Genomic DNA, 21,931 nt, shown 5'->3' with positions numbered 1-21,931 from the left:
GATAGTGGGGAATAAAAGAGGGCATGAAATAATTCATATTTATGTTGTCTAACCAAACAGGATAGCATGACACAATTTCACATATATGATGGCTAACTAAACAGGATAGCATGACACAATTTCACATTATGATGGCTAACTAAAAAAGATGGAAAGACATAGTTCAAAATATGAGACTATGTAAACAGGATGACATGACATAACTATATAATGTGTTTATTAAATAGGTTGGCATGCCATAATTCACATACATTCACGGATAGAATGCCATAATTCAAAATATGATGACTATAAACACTAAATATGATGAGATGATATAACTATATGCTGTCTTTATTAAATGGGTTGCCATGCCATAATTCAGATAGATGATGTGTATGTACTATGTAAACATGATGGCATGATATAATTCAAATATATGATTTATATAGTAAGCAAGTAAGCAGATGGCAATCCATATATGATGTAAAAACTAAGCAATGCAAGACAACATGCATGACATGGGTAATATAACCCTGCCAAGTTTGAGCATAGACCTCAGGGGGGAAATAGGACTGGTCATTAGTCTCTGAATCCTCCTCTGAGGAGCTCTCTGTAACCAGCAAGATGTCTGCTTTAGCAAGTAGCATTGTCTGCTCCGAATACCTTGTTTTCACTCCAGATACTTCCATCACCGCTTCAAATGGCTGATGAACAGGAAGAGTAGTTGAATATACAAACGTTGTCGCCAAATGGAACACGTAATACAAAAAAATGATAGCAAGATATAATTCACATACATGATGATTGGCTAAACAGCATGGCATTGCATAATTCACATATATAATGCCTTTGCAACAATGTAGCATTGTATAATTCACATATATAATGTCTTGCAACAAGATGGCAATGCATAATTCACATATATGGTAATTAGACACTGAACATGTGGCATTCACACAAAGTATGTCTAAACTAATCAAATGACATAGCAATGTGAGACACCATACGCACGATATGAGAAACATAACCCTGCCAAGTTAGAGCATACACCTCGGGGGGGATAGGACTAGTCATCTGTCTCTGAATCCTCCTCTGAGGAGCTATCCGTAACCAGCGAGATATGCGCTTCGTCAGATAGCATAGTCTGCTCTGAAGACCTTGTTTTCACTCCAGAATTTGCCATCACCGTGTCAAATGGCTGATGCACACGAAGAGCAGTTGAATGTAATAACATTGTTGACAAATGTAATATGTAACGAAAAAAAAGGATGGCCTGATATAATTTACATATAAGATGACTGGCTAAGCAGGATGGCATTGCAAAATTCACATATATGATGCCTGGCTAAACAAGATGGCGTTGCATAATTCACATAAACGATGAATAAACTAAACAGATGGCATTCACACAAAGGATGTCTAAACTAAGCAGATGGCACATTTGATGTATAAAGTAAGCAATGCAAGACACCATATGCATGATATAACCAACATCAGCATGCCAAGTTAGAGCTAAGACCTCAGGGGGTAAATAGGAGTTGTCTTCTCCTTCTGAATCCCCCTCAGAACAGATATCTTCCTCTCGATTACAATCCGAAATGCGTGGAGGGGGGCTGCCTTTGTGCCTACCATGGAGCGACGTCTGCATGAAATTTTATTGCCACACAAGGCTCGTCTCTTTTGCTCAACATGTTCAGTTCCATTGTTTACAATAACTGTCATGCATAGGAATAAAACATAGTGAGATTATGTAAGGAGTGCATGCAGAAATCCAGAGTGATGGTAGCAACCTGTGGATAGACCCAAAACCAATAATATCAGGCAGATAATGGCTTCAGTTAAAAAATACAGATAATGGCTTCTTTACTGATTGTTTCCCACCCAACATGAAACTCATAGTAGACACCGGAGATTAACCAGATAGTAGATAGATACTATTGATAGCGGCCCCGATATGTACCCCACAACCATTTAAAAACTCAAGTTTGACCATTAGTTTGGAGCTGACTCAGAGTCTAATCGGTGAACAGGACGATAAAGTAGCATGTAATATTAAGCGATGCATAACGTAAGCAGACACGAAAGAGTGCGACCTCTCTTGCGGACCCGTGTAGTCCTCGAGGTCATCTACTTGGTTGATGATGGTAGTGCAGTTTTCATGGATGCCAGCGGTGGGGAAGAAGATCTGAGGCGGCAAAAGACAGTCTGGAGGCCGGATCCCTGCTGTGCTGGACCCTTCTATCGTTGGAGCAGCTGAGCTGGGGTGGACGACGGCGTAGCAGGAGCGGGACAAACCACGCAAGGTTTTCTTTGAAACTATCTGTAAGAGAAGTAATTCTGTAAGGGCTCGTTTGAATTGGAGGATTACAACAATGCAGGGATAGGAAATAGACAGGAATAGGATAGGAATGCACGTGCAAAACAGAGAATTTAAAAACACAGGATTTCTGCCAATCTGGGTGTTTGATTCACAACAATTGGAAGATCACAGGATGGAAAGAAGCATGTTGAGATTAAATCAAACCACAAGAAAGTGTATGGTTATAATGCTATTATGCTACTATCTCTTAGTCTTGTGCTTCATGAATAGGAATTTGAAAAGGAGGACAAGTGAAAATTAAAATTCCTACGTTTTTTCTTTCAAGGAGACACTACAGGAACAAATCCGTGTGCTTAGTGGACAATATATATAACATGTAGAGTAAAAAAGAGATGCAACAAGTGTACAACCTCTTTTGCGAAGCCATGTCGATCTCAGGGTGATTGGGTTGGCCGGTGAGGATGTTCCGGCTGACTTGGCTGTCGGAGGAGGGGAAGAAGATCTTAGGCGTCTGGAGATGGAGCCCGAGGTACTGCTCCGCTGTGATGGAGGATTTCGTCGTTGGAGCAGCTCCGGTGAGTTGTACGACACCGAGGCTAAAGCAGGACAAGAGAGACAACGAACAACGTTAACCTGAGTGGAATTCTAATAGCATCTCCAATACATGACGTAAAATACATAACCACAAAGTGCTAGATGTAAAATACATCAGTCGCTCATCTCTGAACTTAACTGTCGAAACTGAATTTAACTTTCGAAACTGAACTTAACTGTCGAAACTGAACTTAACTATAGAAACTGAATTTTGCTGTCGAAACTGAATTTTGCTGTCGAAACTGGACGCACTAGCAAGGTGAGGCTACACATCGATCGACTGACTTTTTCATCTCTGGTCAGTCGATTTTGCAGCCGTTGGATACCAAATCAAGGGCATGCGGTTCATCTTCAACCTCCACCCCCCTGAGCCGGTCAAATAGCAGCCCCCCGCCGCCCGCGGTGCACCGCCCCGCCCGCCCCGAAAACACTCCCCACCGCCGGTCCGCCGCCGCCCCGGCCATCCCTCTAGGCCCCCCCATGTCGAGCTTTTTCTCCGGCGATCCCCACGCCACCGCCCCGCCAACGCCCCGCCACCGCCAGCGACCACCGCCCCCATCCTGAACCCTAAGATAGATAGTGGGGTACCTCTCCGGCGAGCCCCCCTCCCCGCTGCGGCTGGTTCTTCCTTCACCCCGGCGGCATCGGAGTGAAGTGTAGCTAAATCAGAGCAGCATCGCAAGCAAGAGCAAGAGCTAGAGCAGCAGCGCGAGCAAGAGCAATAGCAAGAGCGGACCAGGCAGGGGACCGAGAGCAAGAGCAGAGCAGCAACGCGAGCGAGAGCTAAAGCAGCAGCAGGTCCTACTTATGTGGATGTCGCCGCTGAGGGAGCGACGTCGTGGAGGAAGTGGCCGGCGACGCCGCCATGGATGGAGCCACGCCGTGTCGGCTCGGGACCGAGCGCCCACAGCACCGTGAGATCGAATCAAGAAGAAAATGCGGTGATTAGTGTACAACCTCTTTGGTGGCGCCGATTAGCTTCATCCGTGGAAACGGTGATGATGATGCTCTTTCGGTGGTGCAGGTGAAGACGGCGGTGTGGGAATGGAGGTGGCGCGAAAGACGAGAGGAATGTCGGGGCAGCTCCTTGGAGGTGGAGGACGGTGTGGCTGAACCGGCGGGACAATGAGATCGACGACGGATCCTCATCCGGTACGATGGATGAGGGACGTCGAGGTGTTGTTGTGGACGACGTTGTCGGGGAAGAGGCTCCGGCTGGGTGGCGGACGGAGCAGGGTGTGGGGTTTCGTCACGGGTTTTTGCGGCCTCGGTGTATGAATGGGTGGGCAGATGGGATGGCAGTGGGGAACCATGGCTTAGAGATGCGCTTGTCCGAAATGTGGGGTAAGTTATGAAAGTACCCCCACCGATTTGAGGCGGTTCTTTCGGTTCAGGGGTACCGCAGGCATTTCGTGTGTCGGGATTTCACAGGAGGAGGGAGTTTTCGCGCGCGTTGTAATTTCGGAATAGCAAGGCGCGGGTTGAGATGGAGGGAGTTGTCGGAGCACAACGAGACAAAGATATATCTTAAGTATTTTGGGCTAACAAGGCGCGGGTTGAAATTTCCGGACAAGCCTAACGTCTACTGTACCAAATCAATGCGCCCTACAAATGTCATTCAAAACTTTGAATTCATGTTACGTTCAATTAAAATATTTTGCTACGTGTATAATGCATGCAACCTACTACTCAAATGAAAGTTTTAGTGCATTCCAAACGTATATACTACCGCTTCAATATGAACTAAATTTGAATTCGTTTATCTATTTGAATAAGATCTACAGTAATGATTGTTGTGAAGTCAAAGCATTTGAATTCGTTTCTCTGTTTTAATAAGATCTACAATCATCATTATTGTCAAGTTAAACCATTGTTTGTGTATTATCTTCACAGCACACCACATGATTAGTCTCGAGTTACATATGAACTATGTGTACTATATGAACTCGAGCTAGATTTTTTGAATCCACTTTATTTTGATTTCAAATCACATTACATTTCTAGCTCTAGCTAGATCTTCATAATCTAAACCATGTATCATATGTATAATGTGTTTATCACATTAGTATGGTGCCCCGCCCCATACGCCTACAAGTATCTAGATGTGAGTTGCAAACACCATACATTACCACAAATTCAAATAAAATGTGAGAATGTTCGATATATAGTATTGTTTAGATTGTTCGATATTTAGTTGTAAGCTGCAAACGCCACACATTATCACAAATTCAAATAAAATGTGAGATTGTTTGATGTATATTATGGTTTAGATTGTTCGGCATTTAGATGTGAGTTGCAAACACCGTGCATTATCACATTATGGTATAACATGTGCACAGCACGTGTATCACCGCTATATTCATGCATGCAATGTTTAAAACACTATGATCTCCTATTCAAATATATGAATCCGCTTTCATATCAAATTATGATCTTTGTTAGTCTCTTATACCCACACAATCATCTAACCTTTGTAGCTACCACTAACTTTCTCTCGTGCATGCACACGCCCTCCTCGCCCTCCCCCTCCCTCGGCATTCTATCCACCGGGCACATTCATTTTTTTCTTTAGGTCATTCTCCCAGAGTCTCCACAACTCCTTTCCGACACACACCGATCGATAAACCTCTCCAGCGATGTCTGCCTACAACATACAAACACACCTTCAATCTCCTCCATTATGTGTCATTGCCTCGTGTCTCTCATACGGTCAGACACACGCGTAAACTCTCGCCCCTCTTTTCATCGCTCTCTCACAACCGCACACTCCTCCCCCTATCTAGCTAGTAGTTGGGCCTCTCGCACCACCTCCTAGATCCATTCTCTCTGTCTATCCGTCTCGCTGGGCCTTATTAGCCTCTAACAAATGGACGTACACCGACCGATCTCTCGCTATACATATAGCTAGCTAGGTCCTTATAACTCGTTTTTACCCTCACATCAATCGACCTACCTCATTAGTTGTGTCTCTCCCTTCCTCCGACAAACAACAATTGATCTACCGATCTAGTTAGGTTTGCTTACCAAACACATGGTTCCCCTTCATCATCCATGGATGCGCCCCGACAGATCTATCACGCACAGGCACACACAGAAACACATCCCCACTCTTATTGATAACATTGCAGTTCCACCCTCAGTTTGTCTAGTAGGCCTCTCCCACCATCTTCGAGAAGCAACTACATCACCCATCCAGCACTCTACCCCTCTCCCTCCCTCTCCCTCCCTCTCTCTCTCTCTCCTCTATCTCTCTCCCATCATATTTCCCGTCCTTCAGTTATGTATGGATGTCGACCGATCTCCCTCAAGACATAGCTGGGTCTCTCCTTCTCAACACATATACGAGTCGTTATACCTCTATAGTTAGGCCTCTGCCTACCCCTCCCACCACCCCCTCGCCCCCACACACACCGATACATCGAGCGCTCTAGTCATGTCTCCCTGTCACACACAAACTTGACGTGTGCCCTCTAACATTCTGGTAGGCCAGTCGCCCTATATCTTTGACTTGTACACACACACAATTTCGATGGCTCTCTTCATTGATCTCGCACCCACCCACTTGATCCTCTCTTCGACTCTATCGATAGGTATGACCCCTCCCTCTCTTCTCGTGGATTGCCCGACCCTCTATGTATGATATGGATAGGCCTCCATTTCACACACATTTCATGCAAAATTTTGTTTGAGATGTCATCGACACATATTCCCACAAATAATTCACGAAATCAACCCCCACCCCACCCCCACCCCAAAACAAAAAACACTCACAAACGCGGTTTGTATCTATCACACACACCCATGTAGGTGGGGAACATGCACGAAGAGAAGAGGTGCATGCATGGCGCACGTACTCCCGTCTCTTTCCCAACCACACCCGCGCGGGTACACGGTGGAGCTCATTTCTGTATGAAAAAGGCAGCCCACGTGGTAATTTGGCACGTGTACTGGTTGTCCACTTGGTGGAGGGAGGATCGTCTACCACGGGTGAACAAACAAATTGCGACTTGACATGTTATGTTAAAAAAAGAGGCAAACCATGTGGGGCCTACCTTAGAGGCAAGGTTCTATACACTGGAGTACTTTTGATGTGTCTAGTCAACTCGCAGAACGAGGAGAAGCTTGCTTAGTACGCCGTCTCCCCCGCCCACGGGCGTGGTGGCTCACAGGAAGAGGTGAAGCTTGCTTACTACGCCTTACGCCCGCTCCCTCTCCCATGCGCGCGGTGGCTCGCAGGACGAGGAGAAAAATAACTACTCCCTCCGTTTACTCCTCGTCCCTACTACCTTGGTTATAGAGATTATATCATATTGTTTGGAATATATATATATATGTCCTTTAGTAGATTTCAATATGAACTACTAGTACATACTCCAAACACTGATGTATATAGACGTATTTTATAGTGTAGATTCACTCATTTTGCTCCGTATGTAGCACTCTCCCTCGCCCCTTGACCCTCGCCCACGTGGTGGACGTGCAGCAATTCATTCGATCTCATATAGCCAGAACGATATATACCGCACTACCATTATTGCTCGACTTCCCGAAGAGGCGAAGAGCCAATCGCAATGTCAATATTTTGGAGATGCCAAGCGCAAGGTTATAGGAGAACGAGTAGTAGGTGCCGCGTCATTTATAAATAAAGTTTTTTTTTCTTCAGTGGCACGTATGCAATATGATAGGTTCATATGGAGAGAAAAGGAGTACATAGTCAGGACAGGCCAGCCTACACGGTTGCTTGCTGGGGTTGCTCTCTTCACACTCTCTCGCACAAAACGACTGTGGCCACATCTCTAACGTCCCGGCGGATCACGTCCGCTTGGGGAAGGGGTGGATGCTTAGTGTAGATGTGGTGGCCGTCGCCGACGGCGAAAACCCACTGTCGGCACATCCCGATCAGGGGTCCCCGCCGTTCTCTCTCTCAAAGTCGGTGAGGTTGTCTACGTCCCTTGCTCACTGCCGCGACGTGGGAAGTTGCCGCCTCCCGCCGCCCTCCTCAAGGTTGAGCTACGTCCCTCAGGTACAACTCCCTTTACAGCCGGCTCGCACCACTGCTCCAGCTACCCACATCACTCCCTGTGGATATTTCTCTACTTCTTTGCCCCGCACATACCTCTACTGGCTTCTATGTACTGTATTTGTGATGAGTTTATGTCTCATCAACTAGTCCCAGTAATCTATTTCTAATCACGCTTGTTCAATTTCTTTGCCACAGGGATGCTCATCTCGATTTTGGTGAAACTGCACAAAATGATCCGATGGTCAAAAGGTTGCAAACTTCATTTATTAGGAAGCTCGAATGTTGCCAGCAAATTGAAGCCTAGTCAGGGTTCACGGTTCAAGGGCTAGGGACTGCATGGATCGTTTTTTTTTCTTTAGCTGCCTCTGTTCCAAAATAAGTGTCAACTTTAGTAGTAGTACAACTTTGTACTAAAGTTTGCACAAAGTTGAGAAACTTATTTTGGACCGGAGGGAGTACATATTTGCTATGATCTGTCAATCATTGAGATGCAATAGCATGCATGTTAGTCTCCTTTGTATTTGATGAAATGTTGCAACGGGCAACCTTGGACGCAAGATACATGTAACAGAAGCTGGAAGCTTCATAGCATTGTACAAATTTATCTCGCTAATAAATTACAGTACGTACTATACTAGTACTTCCTCCGTTCCTAAATATAAGTCTTTGTAGAGATTTCACCATGAACCACATGCGGATGTATATAGATGCATTTTAAGTGTAGATTCATTCATTTTGTTCTGTATGTAGTGGAATCTCTACAAAGACTTATATCTACTAGTAATAACTAGCACCCACTACTAGGAATTCTCTATCCTCTCCTTGAGCCACGTCATCAAAATTGATGTAGCCATTAGATGAAGTAAATCAGTCCATAATAGCCGTCTGATCTTGACGTTGAGAGGCTCCGCACTAAGCCACATGCAAGCATGCAGAAATACCGTGCCACATGCATGTGAGTGGGTTTTAAATCACATCAGCATGTCTGCATGCAAGCATGCACCGGTAGCATGCATGTAAGTGAGCTTTTAAGTCCCATTAACATGTCAAAAAGAAAAATATAATCCCATTATACAGTAGGAGTTCAGGAGTTGGCTGATCTTTTTTCCTTGTGTGGGATGATCTAAATGATGATGGGAGTTTATTTAGTTTGGCTACCACATTTGTCATGCGGTTATAGAGTTTTTTTTGTTCTATGAAATCGATAATTTTGCGCAGGGAGATATACCGTTGTTCCGCGCCAACGCGCAGGGACTCATCTAGTAATATTTAGGAATGGAGGGAGTACTATGTAAAGAGTTAGGTGTCGCACGGTGATAATAGTGTGAGGTGGGCCATGTAATCACTGAGCCTGCGTGTTTTCACTGCTCTTGCACGCCTCCGCTGTAAGAATGGAGAAAATTGTAATCTAGTAGTAGTAGTATACCTCCTTTCGCCGAAAGCGTGGGACATCCAGCAGTCCTACCACCTCAGTAATAAAGACCAATGAGCCGTCAAATCACATAGACCCAGCAGTAAGTTGGACGGACGAAGCAACCATCACTCTTGCGCCAGTGAGAGGTCGTGTCCGCTCTGCCCGGGCATGAATGCGGCACCAATTCTTTGGAGCGGCGCTGACCATTTCGGGCGGGAAGCGCGCGCGATGGAGGGGCTTTGGGTGGGCCAGGCTGGTCAGGAGCGGGCGTGGCAGCTGTCCGCATGTCCCTACCGAACACGCCCGGAAACGAGAGGATGCACCGACTCTCGCGGCTAAAATCGTACACTACACAACATCTCTCCGTAGGAGTTGGTCGATTTGTTGCTCTTTTAACACACACGTGGTGTTAAACACACACACACACACACACACACATGCACGCACACACGCACACGCACGCACCTTGGTCCTGTTGCACCTTCTAACCTGACTTATTACACCTAGATGGAGGGAGTAGTAAGTATACGAGATACGGTGGCACACTAACTTAAGTCGAATACAAGTGGCCAAAATTTGTGTGCATGTTATAATAAGGATTCACCTAAAATAGTACGTGAGCGAACAGAGGGATCAATTGAACAGTGTTCCCGAGCAGTAGCGAGATGTGTGAGGTAAGATACACCGTTGGCGCTTTTAATTTTTCTTATTAATTTGTTTGTTTCACCCTCTGACTGGTGGGACCCAACGTACTACATGGAGAGAGGTAAGGTGACTAAGGCTGCATTATTTCTGCACCACTGTGGATAGTCTTACCACCAAAGCCACATGACACGATTATGATTGAAATCCCAATGACTCCCCCCCACACAAAAAAACACGGCATGCTTGTCACACGAATGCAGGAATGTATAAAAGGTTATTTCCCTCTCGTTGAACATAACGGGAGGGTTGTGTAGCTGGTTAGCCTGTTCGCTCACTCTCTCGCTCTCTCCCGCTGGAGCCTCAGCGCTTGTAGTTGCTCTCTTCACACTCTCTCGCCCTCTCCAGATCTAAACAATACTTCGTTGGCCTCTCTCTCCCCTCATTGCTGCTCAAAGAGCCGGCAGGATCCGTCCACCGGGAAGGGAAGGAGGCTTAACGTTGTCGCCGTCGGCGAGGGACTACCGGCGCAGCTGTTCACTTTCCACCCAGCGGTGGCGCGGGAGGGCCTCTGACCCCTTCTTCTTCGTCGCCTTCCCGTCGCCCACCGAACCACTCCCCAAGAAAATTAAGGTATAATTTACTTACTCCACATGCATTGCTCTAGCTGCATGTATACCATGAATCTAGGACATGGTTCAAAGAGGAAAGGAGTGGGGGAAAGTTGTGGGAAAAGTTGTATATAGCATGAATTTAGGACGTGGTTCAAAGAGGAAATGAAGGGGGAAAGTTGTATAGCGTTAATCTAGGACGTCGTTCAAAGAGGAAAGGAATGGGGGAAAGTAGTGGGGAAAGTTGTATCGCATAAATCTAGGACGTGGTTCAAAGAGGAAAGTAAGGGGCGAAAGTACTAGTTCAAAAAGGAAAGGAAGGGACAAGGCTGTAGAGCTTGAGCAGGACTAGATTTGTTGCGCTCATATAGGGAAATGCGTCTAAAGATAACAAAACTGGGACCAACACAAATATGCTCCTTGGTTGCTTGTTCTTTGTTGCAACAGACTGTGCATGACCACAGTACATCGGTAGATGCACATGGTGCTGGTGCGTCCACTGTCCAGTGCAACTCATTAGCTGTTGTTAATCTAAGGCCCTGTTTGGTTAAAAACTCCCTAGTCCCTACCTGCTGGGTTCCAGGGACTAAACATAGACTATAGGTTATTAAATGACATGCTAAAAGACCATGTTACCCCTAGTAATGAACTAATAGAGACAAGGTGCGATGCGTGGCAGGGGCAACTGTTGGAAAAAGTCACAAAAAGACTCCCTCGGGGTCTTCTTTCTTTAGTCCCAAATGCCCACTTTTAGTCCCTAAAAGTCCCTCCTCTTTGGTTTAGATGGGACTGACACGGAGTTTTTTTAGTCCCTACACCAAAATGTCCCTGTAAACAAACACCCTCTAATAATGCCGCTGGAAAATTGATGCAATGCCACAGTTAAAAGCAAATTACATGTTTAACGAATTTTATTGTTAATATAATCTCTATGTTAATATTAATCAATGCCACCGTTTGAGAAATGCTACTGTCTTGCTTTCTTTCCCATTTAGATAAGGTAGATGCTTCTTTTTGTTGGCTTCTGTGTCATCCACCGTTATTGACCACTAATTGTTTCCTTTGCACCTCTGTGTAAATAGGGTTATCTGCTTCACCTCGTTGCCATTGTGACCTTTTGTTGCACTGCACAAAACACTTTTGTTTTAAGAGTGTTTTGTGCAGTTCAACCAAAATGTCACACCGACAACGTTGCTTGATTGCTTGATCTTAGTGGAACTGCACAAGAGGAGATCTTACTTCCTATCTGTTAAGGCGAATTTGGTTCAGATCTTCTTCTTGTGAGTTGTTTGAATTCCGCATCATGAGAGGTCAGTACTAGCCTTCTTTCACATGATTCTGTAGTGTGCATTCATATGTTGGGCTACTTGTACGATAATGTTGCTTGATTTTAGTGAACTGCACAAATGGAGACAAGACTTCCAATCTGTATGTGCACCGTAATATTCCATTGAGATAAGATAAGGATATTTCACAACTGTTGGCCTATATTTTGCCACTTTCATCAGAAAATTAAGTTTAGTACTATAACTGTGCTCCCTAATTGACATGCCAAATCTTACATTGAAGGCGAAGCTTGTTTGTTATTGAACCAAGAGATGAAGGGGAAGAACAAGGGGAAGAAAAACAAAAATCAACTCCCGGTGCTGTCATGAAAAAGTGGTATTGTCCTTGAGAAGTGCTTCATCTGTGCTGTTTTAAATATTTCCTTTCCTTTTTTTCGAGCAAACAATGATGCTAGCATTTAGTAGTCCTCTTGTCTTTGCACAACAGGATCATCTTCCTCTGAAGAAGAATATGGAGTACGTGAAGTGACTAGTTCCGATTATGCCAGGATGAAGAAGCCATGTCTATCTTATCATCAGAAGGAGCAGTTGAAGGATGGTTACATTACTCCCCACAAGACCAAACTAACTTCAGCTCAGAAGGACTGACAAAATCTCCATTTTTTGCTGTGATGCGCGAGTACAATGTTGTTCTAGGATTCTTTCTGGTGAGTTCAATTTTTCTAAAAGTGTGCTCTACATGGACCATGTATGTGCCTGTTGAAACTGTCAATTCATAGTACAGTTTGCTCTATACCAATCACTTTTTTGTATTTGTGCAAACAGGGGTGCTCAGCTTGATTTCAATGGGAACTGCACAAAATGTTCATGAATACATCGAATCATTCATTTCCACCACAAGAAAGGAGGTGCCAATAAGTTCAAGGCGTTGCAACATATAAGGGCGAAATCATACAAGCTACGCGCGAATTTTGTTGATTTTGGTGGAACTGCACAAAAAGAACAGCTGGTTTATTTAGCACGAGGTGCCATGTCAATGTCCGAACTAATGGCAAACCCTGCTCATTCCACAATCGTAGGCATTTGATATTTTGGAATGGGACAACCTTGTCAAATTTTGCTCATTGATTTTAGCAAGACATGCGTTTGATATTTTCAATGGGACGCCCTTGCTGTCAGCAGCGTCGATCAATTTTTTCTTTATTCTTTAGTTGTGAAGTAAATATTGCCTCTGACATGTGAGTCGCTGAGATGCATAATCATCGATTGTTTTGAATGTTCTCTATGAATTGCCAGGCCTATGTGTTTGATTGCAATGTACAGAAATGCTAAAAACCTGCTCAAACTCTTTGTACTCCTTCTGTTCCTTTTTACTTCGCACATTGTGAAAGTACATACTTTTTTGTATAAGATTGGTCAAAGTAGAGATACTTTGACTGCAGACAAAACTTGTATGCAGACTAGAAAGGACCGGAGGGAGTACATGTGAAACTGCTGCAAACGAGGTGATCACCCTGGGAATAATGCTAGTACATATTGTTTTGCATGTTCATCCAATGCCAGTGATACAGGAATTCGAACTAATCGAAATAAATTCATTCATACACGGCCGGACTTCATATAAACATGCCAGATTTCATTACATTTCATACATTCTTCGACTAAAGAGGGGTGCGCTGGAGGTATAATTAATTAACCGAAGCTACCCACCTGTGTCCCGCTGAGCCGAACAGAAGCTTCAGTGACTTAACTGCAGGTGCAGTTGCATAAGTGACATGTGGCCTATTGGGCCCACGTGTCAGTCAGCCAACTGCACCAGCAGTTAAGTAGAAGCAGCGTTATTCTCCAGCAAAACTCCCCGACTCCACGTCGCCGCCAAGAAGCTAACCGGCCGTCAATGGTCAACCCGCCTAGCTTGGCTTCAACAGGAGGGTAGCAGCGGTGGCCTTACTTGGACCCGAGCGACAGCGACCTACCGTGTTCTACTCTTCCTCGTTTTCTGTGTGGCGCGGCCTCGTTGGCAGCGGGGCGGGGCCTCGGCGGAGCCAGCGATGTCCTTTGCCTCGTTGCCGGCGGGCGGCGCCTCAGCGGAGCGGTGGAAATCCTCCCCCGTGTTGCCGGCAGGGTGGGGCCTCGGTTGAGCCGGCGATGTCCTCTGCCTCGTTGTTGGCAGGGCGGGGCCTCGGCGGAGCTGGCGGTGTCCTCTGCCTCGTTGTTGGCGCCACGGGGCCTTGGCGGAGCAGGGCCATGTCGACGCCAGCGGAGCGGGGACTCGTCGGAGCAGGCATTGTCCTCTGCCTCGTCCTTGGGCTCGCCAAATAGCGCCTCGCCCGCTTCATCGCCCTCTTTTCTAGCCTCTTTGTAGGCGGCCGCAGCCTCTGCCACCCGCATGCGCTCCCGCCAGCGCTCGAGGCGGCCCTTGCAAGCGGAGCGGTATGATTCGAGCAGCTCCTCTTGCCCCGCCCGCTCCGCGGTGATCTGCTCCTCCGCCTGCAGATGCTCCTGGAGGAGATGGTGGTTGTAGGCGGCATCGGCCTGCGCCTCCCGGAACTGCTCCTGACGCATCTGCCTCACACTGTCCATATATTGGGCACGGGCCTCGCCGATGGTCATGGTGCAATGCACCGGCGAGGATGGCGCGGAGGAGGGGGTTGGCGCCGGATCATCGACTACCATGTTCTCCATTGGGACGTCGTCGTCCTCCGGCTGCCTGCCGGCCAGCCGGTCGGCAGCAATGGCTGCCATCTCCTTGTGGTCCATCGTCCGCCCGTCCCGAAGAGCGCTGGAGCGCGAGGAAGCCATGGTGGGCAGTAGTGGTGTGGACAGGAGAAAGGGAACGGATGCGGATGACTGCGGCTATGGCCGGCGCAGCAGTTTATATAGCAATGATGAGCGGGCGGGAGGGACGGACGTGTGGCGTCGGAGTAGCCGCCTCGACAACCGCGTATCATTAATGTGGGCGGCAGATGGACAAACGGACGACACGTGTCGTTTGAAGGCGGAGCAATCGCTTGCACCGGGAAGCGGGGCAGGCGACGCTGACTGTTTCGGGCGGAAAGCGCGCGCGGGCGAGGAGATGACTTTACTTGGAGAGGGTGACAATGGGGACCCACCAGGTCCATAGCCTACGTACGCAAGTGCCTCCTTATTATATATATGTATAAAACTATACTCCCTCCATCTAGGTGAATAAGTCGTATTAGAAGGTGCATCACGACCTAGGTGCAAGCAGATTGGTGGAAAAGAAGAATATTTCTCTCTTCTAAACACAACATTTAATCACAGCAGTTAAGAGGATGCCTTATTAGCTACCCATGCAGGCCATCGTAATGCATAGCATGCAAAGCGCTTTTATTTCTTGCCTAATAACCGCATGGACGTGTTGCATGCATTGGTCCTTGCCCGAGCAAAAAAAAGGAGGAAAGGGGTTTCCACGGGAGACAACGAGGCAGAGGTGGAAGCGCTCGCTGGAGTTATTTATTTTGCTTCCCCTAGTGTCGTGGATCTAAGACTGACAGTAGAATGGGGGTAGGTATGAGGAGGCAAGATCCTAGCTATGGAGTAGTTGTACACACGAGTTTTATGAGTTCAGGCCCTTCTCGGAGGAAGTAACAGCTCTACATCTCGGTGCCCTGGGGCGGTCGACTGGATTATATGTGTGTGTGTGTGTGTGTGTTTACAAAAGTGCGAACCCCTGTCCCAGAGGAGGGGGTGGCTTATATAGAGTGCGCCAGGACCCCAGCTCCCCTCCATTACACAGGGTTCAATGTTCATAAAGGTGGGGCGTTACTGGTAATGTCTACAATAAAGTGTTATAAATGCCCATAATGCTATGGTTTAAGTCACGACCATTGCAGAGTGGAGGGCTTCTCGTCTTCTGGTGGTCGAGTGTCTTCAAGGTGGTCGAGTGTCTTCAAGGAAGTCGAGTGAGCACATCTTCATGGTCGAGTGGATGATATTTTCTCTTCAACTGCTTCTGATTCTTTGTAAAGATGTCCTCGGGGAGGGTATGCTGGACAGGCCCATGACCCTACCCTAGGTATATAGCTTCATCATTAGCCCCAGAATGGATCAGGGTTCGAATGAGGAAGGGGTTGAGAACACTTCCGACCCACTCTTTGTGCTATGAATATGCCTTGTCCTGAAACAATGAGTTGAGGAGACGATGTCGACTCCTTTCTCCGTCGCCTTGGTCCATTCTTGGTTGTTGTCGAGTGAACTTTCATGGTTGAATTCCGAATGATGATGTAGAGGGTGTTTGTCTTCAGTCTGACAGGTTGTTCCGCTCTCCGCGGATCTCGCGGGATTCGAATTTTGGGAAGCGTGCCAGACGGGAGGAAACGAGGTCATCGGGATGGATTAGGTAAGTCTCCTCGATCCCCGCACCACCTTTATTGCCACATACTGCGTGCACGACTGTTGCGGGATTTGTTTAGATCGCTTGGGTCCACTAGTCAGCCACTCGGCGGAAGGTCTTATAAAAGGTCTCGGGCCAGGCCTCTGCTCCACACGCCACCATTCTCTCTTCTCTTTCTCCTGATCTCTCCGCCACTCTCGCTTCCGCCTCGTCGCCGGACCTCCGCTCGAGCTCGATCTGCCACCATGGGGAAGGATAAGACGGCGGCGCTGGAACGCGCAAAGAAGGCGACCGCGAAGGCGAAGGGCAAGCGGACCAACCGGGGCGGATCCTCGTCGAGGTCCGGCCTGCCGGCGGGCTGGATCTAGGGCGACTGGATCCGCTCGGCAATCACGCAGGACGACCTCGATGACCTGGTGGAGGGGGGATTGATCCCCCACAAGTCGGCTCGGCTCCCGGGGGACGAAACTGAGCCGCAGCCTAGAGAGGGTGAGTGTGTCCTCCTAGCAACCCACGTAGATCGCGGATTCTCGCTGCCTCCCCACCCTTTCTTCCAGGGTTTTTTGAACTTCTTTGGGGCTCAGCTCCACCATTTCACTCCGAACACCATAGTCTATCTGGCCGCTTTCGTGTCCATGTGCGAAAACTTCTTGGGCTGTCGACCGCACTGGGGGCTTTTCAAACACATCTTCTCTTGCCGTTCCCAGTCGGTCAAAAAGGCCAAGTCGAGTGACGAGAGGACGCGGGTGATCCAGATGTGCGGTGGTCTGGGGATCCAGATGAGGAGCAAGAGTACTTTCCCAGCGATGATCCTTCCTGACTCGGTCCGAGACTGGCAGTCGACTTGGTTTTACTGCAAGGATCAGCCAACCCCTGGCTAGTCGACTGGACTTCCTCCTTTCTCCTTGGCTCGAGTGGAGAAGCGTGCTCCCCTGAAGGTAGTTCCAGAAGAGAAGGCGCAGGTCAAGGAGCTGGTCGAACGGGTCGTCCAGCTTGTCCGCGACAGGGTGACCGGGATGGATCTGCTGGAGGTCTTTCTCGGTCGACGCATCCAACCTCTTCAGGCGCGCGATCATCCGATGTGGATGTACTCTGGGCTCGAAGATACCACTCGGATCCACCCGGAGGAGGTCAGCAAGGATATCTTGGAGAACTGGTTGAGGGGAATCACTGGCAACAAAGACAACCCTCGGGGATCCAGGAGGGTGATTCCATTCGACAACTCGCGCCAGCCGGAGCAGGTATATTTCTGTTTTATCAAGTATCTTTCCGATTCACCATGTGATGTCCCGTTTGTGGTCGACTGAATGTCTTTTGATTGTTATCCTTTCAGGCCCTCATTGAAATGTACTCGATGCCCAACAGAGTGCAGGACCCCGGTGCTGAAGAAGAAGGGAGCGGGGGCGAGAGCGGCGAGGAGCATTTGGAAGCCGAGGAGGACGAGGAGAGCGATGAATCGACCAATGAGGAAGAAGTCGACTCGCCTCCTCGCAGGGAGAGGAGGTCCAAGCACACTCATGACCCGGCACGCGCTTCGTACTTGGTGGCTGCGCCGATCGGGCAATCCTCGAAGCGCCCCAGGATGTCTTCCCCGACGCCGACTGAGAAGCCTCCAAAGCAATCCAAGGTCGCGCCGCTTCCAGCGCCGAAAGTGCCGAAAGCCATCTCTTCCAAACCGCCCAAAGCTTTGCCTCGGATCAAAGTGACCGTTCCTACTATCTTCGGGTAACCATCTGACTTGTCCTTTATGTGGATTCAATTAACTGGGTGTAACCGATTGAATGCGGGCCTTTGCAGTGCTGCTGCGTCAGGGACCTCTTCATACCAGTACCGGGACGAGGAAATGGAGGATGCGGTGACCTCTAACCCAGGTATGAACTCTTGCGATTTCGATTCTTGATCCTTTTAGGGTCGAGTGGTTCACTTGGGGTCGAATGTTCTGTCTTGCAGCTCGACCCAACATCATTGACCTTACGGACAACAACGAAGATGTGGCTCCTAAGCCTAGGAAGAGCAAGAAGGTAATAGCTGGCAGGGTGGCTCGGCAGGAACCAACTGCAACGCCTCCCGTCTGTCAAGCTGAAGATGCAGGCAGGGCCGCTGTGACGTTCGCTGCACCCTTGCCGAGTGGGCACCCCATGCGGTCGACCGCGCCTGTGGTTCCTTAAACTATCCAACTCCACACCATGGAGCCTCAGGCAGCTGCACCTGGGTCGTCCGCACATTTTTTCACCAGCTACCCCATCCCAGACAACCAGTCGGAAGCGGCTGCGGAAGCCATCCGATAGGCTGATATGATGATGGAGCAGGTGAAGATAGTGCAAGAGAGCAGTCAGGCTGCCTACGACCCTAGTGCCGCTCTTCGGGCCAACGTCGAAGTGAGTAGACTTTCCGACTATTTTTGTTCTCAAAAAATCTTCTTCTGCACAATATCCTGTTGTTTGTGTTGAATTAGAGCACCCACTGGGTGTTGCTGTCGTTTTTGGTAGTTTCGCTCTTCCACTCGGTCTGGGCGGGTGGGATCAGAACCGGTGGGGACACGCCAAGTGCACCCACTGGGTGTAGTCCCCGAGACCGCGGTCGACTGCTGGCAGTCGACTGTGGTCTGAGTTCTTCTTTTCTTGACGGCGCAATTGTTCTTTCTCTTTTTTTTTACTCCTTGCACTCGACTCCGGCGGGCCGGGCGAGTGGGATCAGAACTGGTAGGGGCACGCCAAGTGCACCCATTGGGTGTAGTCCCCGAGACCGCGTCGACTGCTGGCAGTCGACTGGGGTCTGAACAGCTTGTTGTCCACTTCTTTAGGTTTTATTCATTTGGAAATGAACTGCTTTCGAACCTATCGATTGACCTGTCTCTTGCCTCCTGCAGAAGTCTTGTACTCTTATCTCCAAGTTTGCCGAACTCGAAGAGAAGCAGAGGCAACTCAACTTAGACTTGGAATTGGCTCAACAAAATCTGAAAAAAAGCTCAAGACGAGGCCGCTGGTATGGAAGGTAACTGATTGCCGACTGAATTTCAATATATCTCTTTGATCTCTTTTTTGATTCGATTATTTCTTTTGCAGAGAAAATGAAGTTGGCTCTGGACAAGAAGGACTCGGACCTCACCGCCGGGCAAAAAGCAGCCCAAGACAAAACCGCTCTCGCAGAGAAGAAGCTTGCTTCAGTCGGAACGCTTAAAGGAGAGGTGACTAGACTGACATCTTGTCTTAATGAAGCTAACCGCGAAGTGACCAGCCTAAAGAAGGATAAGGTCGCCCTGAACGAAAATTTGGAGTCTGCGATCCGCAAGAGGAACGACACAGAAGCTTATCTGAGGACCCTCGCCAAGAAGCTTTATCTCGTGCTGGGAGGTATTTCTTTTAATCCGACTGTGTTGATGTTTGCCATCGGATTTTGCTCGGTTGATTGAACTGACTTTTGGCTGCAGAACTTTGTCAAGACTTTGACGAAGAAACTGGGAGGGTCAAGATGGGTCTGGACCCTATCGCTTCCCTGGTCTGTGACGAAACTGCGATGAACGTGCTCCGACTGGAGTCCCATATCGCCAGCGCCACAAGCTACCTCGCACGCCTGAAGGAGGTTGTCTCTCGAATCTACTCGACGCTTTGGCCGGAGGCGCCGCTTCAGAATGATCTGGAATCTCTGATGACTCGACTGAATGAGATCCCTGACCGAGTGCAAGAATGGAAGAAATCCTCCGCCCAGTGTGGTGCTAACGTGGCGCTATCCCTGGTGCGAGTCCATTGCAAGGAGGTTCGTGAAGACAAGCTGGCTGCGATCAAAGTCGCTAACACCAAAAAGCACGACTTCCAGTCCTTCATGGAGACTTTCATGCTGCCGCCACTCGGATCGCTGATGGGATCGATCTGGACTCATTCGTGGAAGCTGCCAGTCCTCCTCGGGCTGAGTGAACAATCTTATGAAACTTGGATACGCTTTAAATTTGCCTCGGAATGCCGAGTGGTTTCTGTAACCGTTAAACTCCTTCGGGCTTGGTGCCTGAGTACTTTTGATTCACTGCTTGGAACCTTTTAGTATTTATCTGAATTTGGTTTATCTTTGAATGTGCTTGTGTTTGCCTTCGGATGGACTTTGCAAATGGTTTTTTCTTCAATCTTTAGCAATGGATCAACGACCATCGCCAGAGTAATTGGCCGCTGGAGTTCTGACCTTTGGGCCATTCGTACAGAGCAAAGGATCAGGGAAGTATCCATTCAATCTAGTCTTTCTTTGAATTAATTATATGTAACAATGGATTGATCTTTTCCTCCTGTAGGATCCGACATCACCCATGCGTGATCAATCATAAGGAGAAGAAGCAACGAAAGGGACACCTCACTTCGTTGTGATCATTGGTTCTGCTCCCAGGCAATGAAGCGATGTCGTCCACGCGTTGCCATCTCTGACTCCATCTATGACGCTGACGTTGCGCTTCCATGCATTGGCACCGACGCCGTCTGACCGTCGTCATCTCTGGCCTCGATGCCGTCATTTTCCTCTGGACAGCTGCACTGCGGCAGCCCCTGCGATGGAAACGCAGATCCATCGATGTGCACATAATGATGGAGGCAGTGCCACACACACACGCGACTCCGGCAGTCGCAACCCGGCTCGGAACGCCATAGTGGGGTACAACGTGCCCGCCGGCGTTGTCGGGTTCGTCGACGTGCTCCTCCGCACCAGGCATGCCCTCGACGGCCGTGACGTCGACGGTTTCCGAACTTCTCTCCGGAGCCTCCAACGGTCCCGTACCCGGCGAGTTCGATGCCTTCCGAGGCCGCGAGATCAAGTCCGGCAAACCCCCACGGCACAGCAATGAACTGCATGCAGTGAATGGCCTGGGAAAGGGAAACTTCCATTTACATCCATTACATACACTAACGGCTTTAAGTTTTGCTTCATTAGCGCTAATTAATGCCTCTTACATGCAGATTCTGCGTACATGATTCTGCATTCATGGTCTGGACGTGGGCTACTCCTTCCATGCGTTGGCTAGCCAAGCAATTACGCCTAATTAACAGGGATTTATTCCTCCGTTATTGACCGAGTCCTACACCAAGTTGACCTCTTCGTCAGCCACCCAGCTCTAGCACGGTATCGCGTCGCTGCGTCATCTGCTTTGCACCTTCACAGCCGCGGCTGCGGTTCACTCGGACGGGCGGAAACACTCGGATGAGGAGTCTGCTCGGACAGGCCTCACTCGACCGTGACGTCGCGGGGTTCACTCGGCCGGTCCTCCAACGCAATGACCATGACCACTACACTTAACCAGTCTGCGGCGAGCACACTGGTGGATTCGTCTCCTTCAGTGAACGCGGCGACAGGTCAGGGTGACCCTCGACTGCGACATCTGCTTCCTCTCGCTCAACGCGCCTTCGACCTTCCTGTGGAGGTTCACTCGACCGCCATGTGCATCACCACTCCACGGACGTGTCAACTTCCTTTGGATGCCCCGCACGTCACCATTCAATGGGACGCGTCTACTTCACTCGGACATCCCGCGCGTCACCACTCCACGGGACACACTATTGCACACGGATGCCCCGCGCGTTGCCACTCTGCTGAACGCGTCTACATCACTCGGATGCCCCGCCATCATCACTCCGCGGCACACGTCTATTTCACTCGGACGCGCTGCGCGTCGTCACGCCCCGGGATGTGTCTGCATCATTAGGACGCCCCGTGCATCGACACTCCGT

The sequence above is a fragment of the Triticum aestivum genome, chromosome 7A (genome assembly GCF_018294505.1).
Source record: "Triticum aestivum cultivar Chinese Spring chromosome 7A, IWGSC CS RefSeq v2.1, whole genome shotgun sequence".
Taxonomy (NCBI): Eukaryota; Viridiplantae; Streptophyta; class Magnoliopsida; order Poales; family Poaceae; genus Triticum; species Triticum aestivum.
The sequence above is the reverse complement of the archived record's forward strand: the minus strand, read 5'-3'. Positions refer to the sequence as shown.